Source organism: Monodelphis domestica, chromosome 3 (genome assembly GCF_027887165.1).
Source record: "Monodelphis domestica isolate mMonDom1 chromosome 3, mMonDom1.pri, whole genome shotgun sequence".
Taxonomy (NCBI): domain Eukaryota; kingdom Metazoa; phylum Chordata; class Mammalia; order Didelphimorphia; family Didelphidae; genus Monodelphis; species Monodelphis domestica.
The window spans coordinates 307675912-307688978 of record NC_077229.1 but is presented as its reverse complement, the minus strand read 5'-3'; positions in this window follow the sequence as shown (position 1 = coordinate 307688978).

Below are 13067 nucleotides of genomic sequence, written 5' to 3'. Positions count from 1 at the left end.
TGTTTATATATCTCTCATAGGGCTGTTGAGGGTCACACAGATTCAGACACAATTTAAAAATGGCTGAACAGCAATACAGGTCAGGAAAGACTTCTTCAAAAAAGTAGATCTGTAGATCGAATCTTCAAACACAGGGAAAATACAGAATCATGAAGGAAAAACAAATAAGAGGAAGAGTTTCAAGTTTTTAAAGACCATAAAGATATGCAAGGATGAAGTTAAAGTCATTAAAATGTATAAAGAAAGACAACACTGGAAAAAAAAAAACAAGGAGTCAGAAGAAGAAGAGGAAGAAGAGGTAGAGTGTCAACAGGGCAAAGAAAGGAAGAAGACAATTAAGAATCTTCTAGACCAATTTAGGAGTTTATGACTATACAGAATCACATCATTTTAAAGTTGGAAAATACTTCAGACACTACTTAGTCCAACCCATATATGACAAGGGTGTCACCTAACACATATATGTAAAAAGCAAGACTTTGCATAAATATCTCTAGTTAAAGGAAAACCATGACTACCTAAAGCAGCCAGTTCTGTATTTAAACATCTTAGATAGTTAGGAAGTATTTTTCCCCTTATATCGAATTTAAAATTTTTATCTTTACAACTCATACCAATTGGTTTTAGTTCTTCTTTCTGGGGAGGACAAATTTAATCCTACTTCTAAATTACAATCCTTTGAATACTTAAAAACAGCTTTCTGGGGTATGATACTAAATGAATTACAGCTGTTCAATACATTTGCATTTTTTCCATTGTTAATATTTATGAAATTTAGCTACAAAATTCATAGTTGTAATGTACTTCTTTTTCTATGTCCAGACTTGAAAATCTTCATAGCCTTCATGCAAGCTCTATCCAGAATACCGAATCCAAAAGAGCATATAGAAAACCAGTCTGGGCACTAACATCAGGATATAATGCTAGGTCCTTAGCCCTCCCTCCCAAAGTTAGTTCTATAGCCTAAAACTGCCACATATTCTAGAGTTATCTCATCTTTAAACATTATCAGAACTTATTTAAGTAGATGACTTTGAAGCATATGATTTCATAAAGAATGCACTATTATTTAACTAAATTGCATTTGTAAAATGAGATTATTTTCATTGCTTTACATATCTATACTTACCATAAGACATAAATACCTAAATTATTTTACTTGCCAAAACAAAATTGTTTCAACCAGGTCCAAAAATAATAATCTATGAGGGGGGAACAATATAATTTAAATTCAAGTTTTATTTCAATTATCAAAATACCTAGAAATCTATATTCTCCATTGTACTAAAAATTTGTCATAGTTAAGGAAGCTAATAATTTAAATTATCAGTTTATTTCTTGTCTGAAACAATATGAAGTTGATTACTTTTAACTTTAACCCATTATTAGCAACCCTATCCTTGCTAACATCCTTAAACGAAGACCATAGAAAATCCTGCTGCCATTGGGAATTGGCCACAGAACCACTGAGTTCCTATAGAACAACAAATCTGAACAAGTGGGAACTTTATATCCACAGACAGTTAAGCTTTGCCCCTTGGGAGTTTTAAGATTCAACATTGCACCCGAGACTGTGCCCTAGAATACGTTAGCTTTCCAAGGAAGCAGACGGTCTTAAAGATGCACTGTAACTTGTGCTGAGTTGAAATCCTTAGCCACAAGATAATTGTGCTTGGCTTCTCAGTTGTAGCCTAACAAGGAACATATGGAATGCATACACTCTCTTCTTACATTTCCAATTATCCAAGCAAAAATATACTGTCGTTATATGAAGATCATCCTTTCATTAAAACTCAAATGTTTTCAATTTGGGGTTGATTCTCCTTCTAAGACAATACTCAGATCATGTTTCCTCATACTATATGTCATTTTTGGTTTGTCCCTTCTTCCTTTCATTCAATACCCCAAAGTCCTTTATAGAGAGGCTTTTGTATTAATCAAGACTCTAACTATGACCACAAGTAGGTCGCTCTATGGCTGTGGTTCATGGGTATGGTCTCTGGTCTGAGCAGCTGGTGAGAAGATGTAAGAAAATTAGACCGACATGTTATACACTGGTAATATTCAGAATTTAGGAAATGTTTCATTTTTGTGTGTCTGTATCCTTAGCATTTAACACAGTGTGTGGCACATGATATGTAACTAGTAAATACTTGTTGATTAATGGACTTGTATAGTTTAAAATGTTTGGAATGCTTCATTCCTTTTGATATATTCATTGATTTCTGCCTCTTCAAATCATAGATGGTTAGTATTGGAAAGGAAATTAGAGTTCATTTGGTTCAAACTGAGGGCAAATTAATAACTAATATTATCATATCACTTTACATTCTAAAAAGCACTTTATAAAAATCTCATTTTAAAGGTTTTTATAGATGAGGAAATTGAGATTGAGAAGTAAAATGGCTTGCCCAAATTATCCGAGGTATAATTTGAATTCAGGACTTTTTAACTTCAAGTCAAAAACTGTGTCACCTAGCTTTCTATCCAAGATTTTATTGAAAATAATTGGAAAACTGGGTACCTTCTTCATGCTACTTCACTGCCATAGCTTTTTTTTTAATAGATATCTCCCATGTACCTATTTTTTTTTTTATTGTGAACTTGATCATCAACAAAACAAAAAAAGTCAGTATACAAAAAGGCAGGAGAGGCAATTATATAAAAAACAAAACTTTTGTTGTATAGTTTCTTTTTAAAAAATGATATTTATTTGTAAATTAAAATGATGCCACTACATATATTCATTAAAAGATTTAGTCCCATTATACAGTGGCACCTTGACACACGAGTTTAATTCATTCCATGGCCAAGCTCTTAACTCAATTTGTTCATGTGTCAAATCAAATTTCCTCATTTAAATTCATGGAAATGCAATTAAGTCATTTCAGCCCCACAAAAAAGCACAATTTTTTGTTTTATATGCTTTGAAATATGAAAGTATGCTCTATAAATAGCAAATAAATATATTTATAGATAATAAGAAAGAATGTAAAAAAATCAACTTGCTTATGAAATGTTATTTACCTTCAAGGTCTGGCGAAGATGCTGGCAGAGGTTTCCATGTTGTGCTCTATCGCTTAACATATCTTACTCTCTACACAAGTAATGCTACATTTAAATGTGAAATTGACCTTACACATTACTTATGATATAAAACTTTATTGTTAAACTTAATTGCTATTTTTTTTACTTACTTATCATCATATTCTTCATTGAATTTTGACTGTTTTGCCACACTTTCTTCAATTTCACTTAGAGGCCATTTCAAAAAAAAAACCCTTTCCATGGAAGTTTTTCTTCATCCCTTTCAGAAAATTTTGATAATGAGTGAAATAAGTGTCATTACATAGCTCCAATGCACAACCTGTTGTAATTTTTTCTGGATGTGTCTTTCAATAAACTGTTTAATTTTTCCCTAAATCCTCAACATTTCCTTAGTCTCACTTGTGCTAATTAACTCATGCCCCTCCAGCTCCTCCCAGAAGTAGGAGCTCCTGATTAAGACTACTCATACCTCAAATTGCATGTGACTTAAGGTGCTTGAGTATCAAGGTACCACTGCATTCTTGTTGTTTAGACATTTTCAGTCAGATCCAACTCTCCATTACTCCATTTGTGATTTTCCTGGCAAAGACACTGAAATGGCTTGCCATTTTATTCTCTAACTCATTTTTACTGATGAGGAAATTGAGATTAACTGACTTGTCCAAGATCACATAGCTGCAACCAGATTGGAATTCATAAAAATGAATCTTCCTGACTCCAGGATCATCACTCTATTCACTGTACCACCTAGCTGGCTGCCCATCACATCCCAGATTAACCAAATTATCTATGGACACTTTGTTGAACTAGACAAAATTAATCTGAAGAACAAATGGTCAAGTATCTCAAAGAAAATAACAAAAAAAATGAAAGAAGGAACTGGAGCTCATTCTACCAGATCTCAAGCATAATAAAATAAAATAAAATAAAACATTTGATGCTAGTTTAAAAAATTAAATGTTGATATTGAAATAGATTAAAGTAAAACCCAGAAACAATCAAAAATGGTATCATATTGTTTGATAAGTTCAAGGTTATTAATTACTGGGAAATAATCCCCTATTTAACAAAAACTAGTAGGAAAGCAGTCTAGTAAAAATTAAACTGAGTTGAATATTTTATCCTATTCTACTTCATACTTCCTGTCTCACAGCCATGGGATTTGAAGAAAGAGTTTGACAATCCAAAGTCAAGCATTGTTCACTATAGTGCTATGTCTCTCATGTCTCTGTTTTATCTCCCTATCATATAGAAAACTTCAAAACTTTTTTAAAAAATTTAGTTAATCAGGGAGTTTATTGAATCATAGATCACTCACCAGAAAGGAAGTTCAAAGTCATCCAGCCCAACTTTCCTGATTTAATACATAAGGTAACTGAGGTTAAGGGATTTGTTTAAGGTCATGTAAATAATAGAGCCAGCACTCAAATTCAGGTCCCAGATCCTCACAAGTAGAAATTCATTCCTGTTTCCATTAAAATACATTGTCTTTTCTTGAGAGTATGTCTTAATTTTTTATCTTTGTATCATCAGAGACTACCATAATGCCTAGCACACAGACTCCAATTAAACTGAATTATCTATACTGATCAGACAATTGCTCAGCATTTTTAGAATATCCCATTATTATCTTTTTTAAGACCAGTGGTCTTACTTTTCCTTCTTTGGAATATCATCAGCCTAGATAATTCTACAAAAATCCTAGCAATTAAGTTGCAGTAAGTTCAGCTAATTCCTTAAAACTCCCAAGGAGGCATAGCATCTGCATCCATAGACAACAAATACTTTCCTTTGCTATTCATTTTGCCAACTTGATTTCTAATCTGCCTTGAAACTATGCACCCAATTTGATTCAAACCTGACACCATGGTTGATAGTAACATTGTAGTGACAACTGAAGTGGAAAAATATCATCAAAACCTTGGTTATACTAAGCATTGTTCCTCAGCTCTGCCTTTTCCTTTAACTAAGGGATAATGTTATATGACTGTACTTCTTGGAGAGCTATAGAGGACATCCACTCCAGATGCATTAGGCTACGGAAATATTGCATTGAAAATTATCTGTTTTCCTCCATATGGAAAGCTTCAAGCAATGCTTATAGGCTATTTAGCTTCTTGAGTGTACTAGCCTAGAAGCTAGATAGAGTACACTGACACATTGTCTGGACTGTTAAATGCCTATTTAATAATATTAATATTCTGAGTCGCCAAAAATATCTCTGAGACATATTGGAAAAATAATAATTATAATGATCAATAATTGTAATCCAACCATGCCTGCCCATTCTGGACACTTCTGGTCCATGTGCTCCCATAAGTGGATGATAAGCGGTTTATCTAACATTCTGAGTCCTTTTTTAAATGGAAAAAGCATTCAAATCAAGGACCATAAGTAAGTTAAAAAAAAAAAGAACAAGCATCTATTAAATGCATACTATTAGCTAAGTACTGAAAATACAAAGAAAACTTGATATCAGGCCATATCTTTGAGAGGGTTACATTCTAGCTAACTACCCAACAATGTAGATAAATTATAGTTTCAGATAAGCAAACATTGCCCTCCAACTCTACACTGATAACTAGAAAGAGAGAGTATGTCACCATGGTGTCGTACAAGGAGCATTAGTCCCAGTATCAGAAGACTTAGACTTGAAAAACAAAATATGTGATGTTGAGCAAATTATTAATTTCCCAACCTCAGTTTTCTTATTATAAAAAAGGATGTTGGACTAGACTAGATGACCTCTGAAATCCTTTTCTGTCCAGAACTAGCTCTATTATCCTATTGTAGCATCAGCTAAAATATCATAGCAGATAGCATATCTTCCTTTTTGGCACAATAGCCTGAACACATAAGTAAATCAACTTACCAGGTGATACTAACTTCAGCTCCTATTCTTGATTGTCTTTATGTTGCTAATGGAAACCACAAAACTTTGCTGACTATATGCCAAACCTCAATTGAGCTCAAACTACTTCACTATAATTCTTTTCATCCCTACTTGGTTGAATTTATTCTATTCCCCCAGAATCACCTCACAGCTAACAGTGACCTCAGATGCCTTTGTCCAAAGCTGTACCTGAAATGAAATGTCTATCAGGATTTGTGAACTGATCCAACCATTCTGGAGGGCAATTTGGAATAATGCCCAAAGGGTTATAAAAGAATGCATACCCTTTGATCCAGTAATACCACTACTAAGTCTATATCCTAAAAATTATTTTTTTAATTGGAAAGGACTTGCTTGTTCAAAAATATTTATAACTGCTCTCTTTGTGGTGGCAAAGATTCGGAACTGAAAGTGATATCCCTCAATATCAATGGTTGAAAAATTATAATATATGATAGTGATGAAACGAGTATAATGATGAACAGAATGATTTCAGAAAAAAAGCTGGAAAGACCTACATGAACTGGTGCAAAGTGAAATAAGCAAAACCAGGAAAGCTTTGTACACAGTAACAACAATATTCTGAAACCATCAAATGTGATAGACTTTGCTACTAACAGCAATAAAATGATCCAGAACAATTCTGAGAGACTTATGAAAAAGAATGCTATCCAGCTCCAGAGAAAGAACTATTGGAGTAAAATGCAGATGGAAGCATATGATTTTTCATTTGTTTATTTGGATATATATTTTAGGATTTTGGTTTTATAAGATTACTCACTTACAAAAATGAATAATATGGAAACATGTTTTGTGTGATAATGCATGCATAACCCAGATGGAATTGCTTGCCAGCTCTGGAAGAGAGAATGGAAGAAGGGTAGGAGACAATTTGGATTATATAACTTCAGAAAACTCAGATGGAAATTTATTAAAATAAATAAAATTTTTAAAAGAAAAAAGAAAAGAAAGAAGGAATGTTGGAAACTTAGATGGTGAGAAGGAAAATATACCCAATCTAAAATGCAGACTTCATACAGAAAACCTGGTTAGTCTGAGATTATACATTTAAATAAACTCTATGAGTTGAAGGACAAAAAAGAAAAATCTCCACCACAACCACAAAATATCATATTGTCATTGAGTCTCTATTTTCTGGGTAGTCTGTTAAAGAGTGGGGAAAGGGGACACTGGATTTCAGTTCAGAGAGAACTTCAGTTCAAAACCTAGAGCTATCACCTACTATTTGGACCATTTTGTACAAGTCTCTTAACTTCTCTTGACTTCAACTTCTTCGCCTATTAAAAAAAATATGATTGAACTAGATGACCAGGGCAGCTGGGTGACTCAGTGAATTGAGATCTAGGCCTAGAGATGGGAGGTCCTGGGTTCAAATTTTACCTCAGACACATCCTAGCTGTGTGATCCTAGGCAAATCACTTGACCCCCTTTGCCTAGCCCTTACTGCTCTTCTGCCTTGGAACCAATACAAAGTATTGATTCCAAGACGGAAGGCAAGGGTTTAAATGAAATATGATTGAACTAGATGAGAATAGTAATCTTTCCAGATCTAAATTCATGTTATGAATTGAATAAACATCAGTAAAGAAGAGGATATAATGGGGAAAGTAGTGAACTTGGAGCCAGGCAGCAGAGATGTGAATTTGAATCTTTTCTTTGAAACTTAACTTCTATCTGACCCTAGATAAGTTACTGTGAACCTCTCTGACATCATCTGTAAAATGGGGATAATAATACTATTGACTATTCAGGATTGTTGCAAGGAACAAATGAAGTAATGTGTATAAAGTATTTTGCAAACCTTAATTACAATAGAAATGTTTGTTGTCTTCCTACTATAAAGAACTAGCATGATGTAGTGGAGAGCTGGATTCAAAGAAAATTCTTCTGAATCAAAGTTCTGCCATTTATTATTGTATGATCTTATGCAACTCAGTTACCCTCTGTGCCTCAATTTCTTAATCTATAAAATAAGAGTTGGAATCAAGGACATTTAAGATCCCTTCTAGTTCTATGTATGTGAAATTATGCTATTTTTAGTAGTGTCATTGCACTTTCAGACTGTTCTAAGTCTTGGAAAGTTTGGGGGTTTTTTTCCATATAGCAAGCAGAAATCTGTCATTTCTACTAGTTTTCCTAATTCTGCCCATTGCAATCCAGCAAAATAGGCCCCAACCCTCTTCTTCATGACAATTCCCTAAATACCCCAATTCAGATGTCATGTCTCCCCCCACCAAGGCTTTTTGTCCAGGATAAATAGTCCAATTTCCTGGAGGGATTCCATGTGAACTGGAACAACCTCTAAGAATTGATGCAAAGCAAAAGGAGCAGAACGTTGTACACAGAGGCTGATAAACTGGGACAATTGAATATAACAGATGTTTCTACTAACAGGACAATCCAGAGGAACTTATGAGAAAGAATGCTATCCACATCCAGAGAAAGAATGATGGGAGTAGAAACACAAAAGAAAAACATATGATTGATCATGTAGTTCAATGGGGATAGGATTGGAGTTTTGATGTTAAAAGACCACTCTACTGCAAATGAGAGTAACATGGAAATAGGTTTTGAACAATGATACATGTATAACCCAGTGGAATTGCTTGTTAGCTCTGGGAGGGGAGAGGGAAGAGGCAGGGAAATTATGAATCATGTAACCATGGAAAAATATTCTAAATTTTAAAAGGGTTGGGGGTGAGGGGAACAAATAAATAAATAATCCAAGTTCCTTCAGCTGACCCTTCTATGGCATGGTCTTTAGCCTTATTATTATCCTTGTCAAAATGATCAGATGCTCCATGTCAATGGTCTTTCTAAAAGATAGTACCTAGAAATAAACAGAATTTTCAAGATGTGATATGACTGGCAGACTACAGCCTAATAGTGAGCTTCCTCATTCCTAACATTATGCCTCACAATTAAGTAGATAATATTATCTTTTTTTGAATGACACATCATGTTGTTAGCTCATAATGAGCTTGAAGACTGCTGATTCATATTTATTTTGCATATGAACTGCCATCTAATCATACTTTCTCCATTCTTAATTTGTGTCTCAATATTTTAAAAATTAATCTATGATGACATTATTTTCTATTAAATGTCAAATTATTAAAATTGGTCTGGTATTCAAATTCATCAAGCCCTTTTTGGATTCTGATTTGTTAACTGGATGAGCATGACATTTATGCTACGATTCATATCACTGACAGAAATGAACACCATTTTTTATGTACTCAGAAAATGCCTATTTGCCTATTCCTACCAAGATATCCTATCTGTTGTCACCTCAAATTTGGTATGGCCCAAAGCAAAATTTTCAAATCAAACTTCCAAACTGGCCCTTCTTTTAACTTTTCTGTTTCCATTTATGGTGTTAATTTACCTTCATCATAGTCAACCAGGCAGGAAATCATCAATTCATCTTTGTCTCTGCCTTGTCCTCTATTAGCTATTATCAGTGACAAATCCTGATTTTTCCATTAGGATTGTAGAATCACAGAATTTTTAAGCTAAAACAGACCCAAAAGAATACCAAACCTAACACCTCACTTTTACTGATGAGAAAATTGAAGTCTAAAAAAAGAAGGGAAAAATGGATTATAATTAAGATCTTTGGAATCTACGTTCATTGAGCTAATCTCTCTTATCTCAATTTTTTTTCTGCCATTATTCTATCCCCTTCTCTAATTCTTTATGCTCTTGCTCACCCAATCTACTCAAAGTCTCACTCTTGTCATATCACTCCTCTATTCAGAAACTTTCAGGAGCTCCTGATTGTCTATCAAATAAAGCATAAACTAAGGAGCCTGGAATTCAAAGCCCTCCACAATGTGACTTCAACTTTTATTTCCAGCTTTGTCTCATATTACTTAGCTTTGCACATTTTTATTATACTAATTGCCTTCCATTCATTCTTAGTTTGTCTTGCCCTGACCTGACCTTCCTTAATACTTCTGTCCCTATTATCTCCTGGTCTGGAATAGCTGGAATGGATTCTTCCTACCATTCATTTATACCTGTTAAATTTTCCTCTTCTTACAAGACAATTTTTAATGGCATCCTCCTTGACTTTCCTGTTGAAAGCAATCTCCCCTTGAATTTTCCTTCTCTTTTGTAATCAATACTATGTATCAGTTCCAAGACAAAAGAACAGTAAGGGATAGGCAATTGGGGTTAAGCAACTTGGTTAGGCTTACACAGCTGGGAAAGTACCTGAAGCTATATTACAACCTATAACCTCCCATCTCCAAGCCTGACTTTCTCCATTCTCTGAGTCATTTTCTAGGTCAGTTGTATTTCCCATAAGATATTTCACATTTTCTTTGCTTTTTCTCCTTCTTTCAACTCTGTTTTATTGTTTCTTGATGTCGGGTGGAGTCATTAGCTTCTACTTAACTCATAATTACTAAGGAATTATTTTCTTTGGTGAACTTTTATGCTTTTTTTATTTTATTGATGGAATTCTTTTCTACAGATGATTTTTATACTTCTTTTGCCATTTGATCCATTCTGCTTTCAAAGTACTTTTTTATTGGTGAATTTTTGTACCTTTTTTGTCATTTGAACAATTCTTTTTCAAGGTGTTATTTTCTTCAGTATTCTATGCCTCTTCTATTAAGCTATTATCTCTCTTTTCATATTTTTTTACATCACTTTCATTTCTTTTCTCAAATTTTTCTTTTTTACTCCTATCTCTTTCTTTAACTTTACCAGGAACACTTTTTATTTTATTTTTAATAATATTTTGTTTTTCCCAATTGAAGTAAAAATAATATTAAAATCATTTTCTAAAATTTTGACATAAAAATCTCTTTCTCATTCCCTACCTTCCCCCTTCCTTGAGATAGTAAGCTATTTGATATAGGTTATACATGTACACTCTTAAAAAACATTTTTTCATATAGGTTATGTTTTAGAAGGAAGGAAAGAAGGAAGGAAGGAAAATAAAGTGAAATATAACATATTTCATTTTTTCATTCAAACTCCATTAGGTCTTTCTCTGGAAGTGGATTGTATTTTTCATCATAAGTCCTTTGAATTTGTCTTGGATCAGTGTTTCTCTGAGAATATCTAGATCATTCACAGTTGACTGTCATAAAAATTGATGTCACTATTTACAATGATCTCTTGGTTCTGCTCATTTGATTTAGCTTTAGTTCATCAACTTAGTAGAGAGGATAATACAAATCTGAGGGCTTAATTTGAAATCCAGCTCTGCTATCTGTGATCTTGGACAGGTAGCTTAACCTTTCAATGCCAAGTTTTTCTTGTCTATAAAAAATGAAGCAGTAGGGCTACTCAATGACTTCAAAAGGTCCTTTCCAACTCAGTGATTCAACATGGTTATATTTCTACATAGCTGCATTTTGTATCCAGTACCAGGCATCATGCCTGATGTATTTACAGTGCAATCTTCTAAAACTCTCTGAGTCTTATGCAAGACTCACATCTCAGTTTTGCTTTCATCCCTCTGCTTTGAACTATATTAAGCTTAAATATTACCTTATGCTCAAGTTCTTGAAGTACTCTCTATTTTGGGCATTGATTATTTTCGGGATTCAAATATATTTGCCCAAGATTTAGTTAATCCACATATTTTCTTTCTTCATTCTTATGCAAAGGAAAAATTTCTTTTGTGGAAAATGTTTTCTAGATTGTTTTCTCTTCAAATATCTTTCTTCACTTCCCCTTAATCCATTCATTCCTTAACCATAGCATGCCTTTATTTTGTTAGGCAATTTGTTTTTCCTCTCACAATCATATAAGGATGCACATTGTAGTCTTAAATTTCATCCAGCAGTCCAGGTTACACAGAAAGGGAAAACTAGATTTCCAGTTGACTATTTTTAGCAAAGCAGCCTTACAAAAGGATGACTCAGCCCTCTGGGCTGCCTTCTGCACACACCTACTTATGGAGAGGTTGGCAATCATCTATTGCAATTATCATATAACTTTGTAAAGGTAGCCCATAACATGATTATAATCAATGATCCGACATTATTCCTCCTGGCTATGGAATTTGAAGTGTAGGATTATTCAATGCCAACCTTTGTGTTCTTTTAGAATTAGGCTTCTGAAGCCTGCATGATTATCCTATATTTCAAAAGATATGAATTTCAAATCAATTCAACAGTGTTCATTCAGCACTTAAGATGTGTGATGCATTGTTCTAGACACCAGGGACAGAAAGGTAGAAATGGTCCAGTTGCTGCCCTCAAGGCACCATCTTAGGAGAAACAAAACCATGATTCATTATTCACAAAGATTAATTTTCTACCTCTTAGTCTAATTTTAGACATAAGTGATTTTAGTTTTTGTTTGTTTTGTTTTATATAGTTTATAATAGGGAATAAGTACTTATTAAGCACCCAGTATCCTTGCAAGAACTCTGTGAAGTAGGTACTATTTTTATCCCCACTTTACATAGAGGAAACTAAGGTAGAGAGTGGCTTGCCCCAAGGTCACATTAACTACTAGTGTCTGAGGACATATTTTAACTCAAGTCTTTCTGACTCCAGGCCCAGTTCAATACAATGTGTGACCTACCTATTCCTAATGTGTTTTCCCCACTGAACTTTTCTAAGTGACTTGGAGGTCTTTAAGAACTTCCTATTTAAAAAATAGCCCTTTGGGAATGATGTAAGCCAGCAATAGAATGTTATTATTATAATTATTATTTTCTGATTACCAGACTCTTTGAACATTCCCTTTTAGCAAAGATAAAACAGTCAAGGAAAAAAAAGTAGCCACCAAAGTTATTTTGCCTGGCATCATCTCATTACCCTCCAGCAGGCAGAGTATCACACTAGTACCAAATTGCTTAGAATTACATGAGAAAAGAGACATGGTTAGTAAGCATCTGAAGCAGGATTCAGACCTGTGTTCCACATTCCACATCCAGAAAGCTTTGTATCACATTGCATTCTGTTATTAGGGAAATGAAGTCTAAATGCCGAACTTCAAGAAATGCAAGCACTTTCAGCTGAGGGATGAGAGGTTTCATAGAAGAGATGACACCTTACAAGAACTTCAAGGAAGAAAAATTCCAAGAAGCAGTGATACAGAGAAAGTGAGTCCCACCCATTATGGGAAAAGGGAA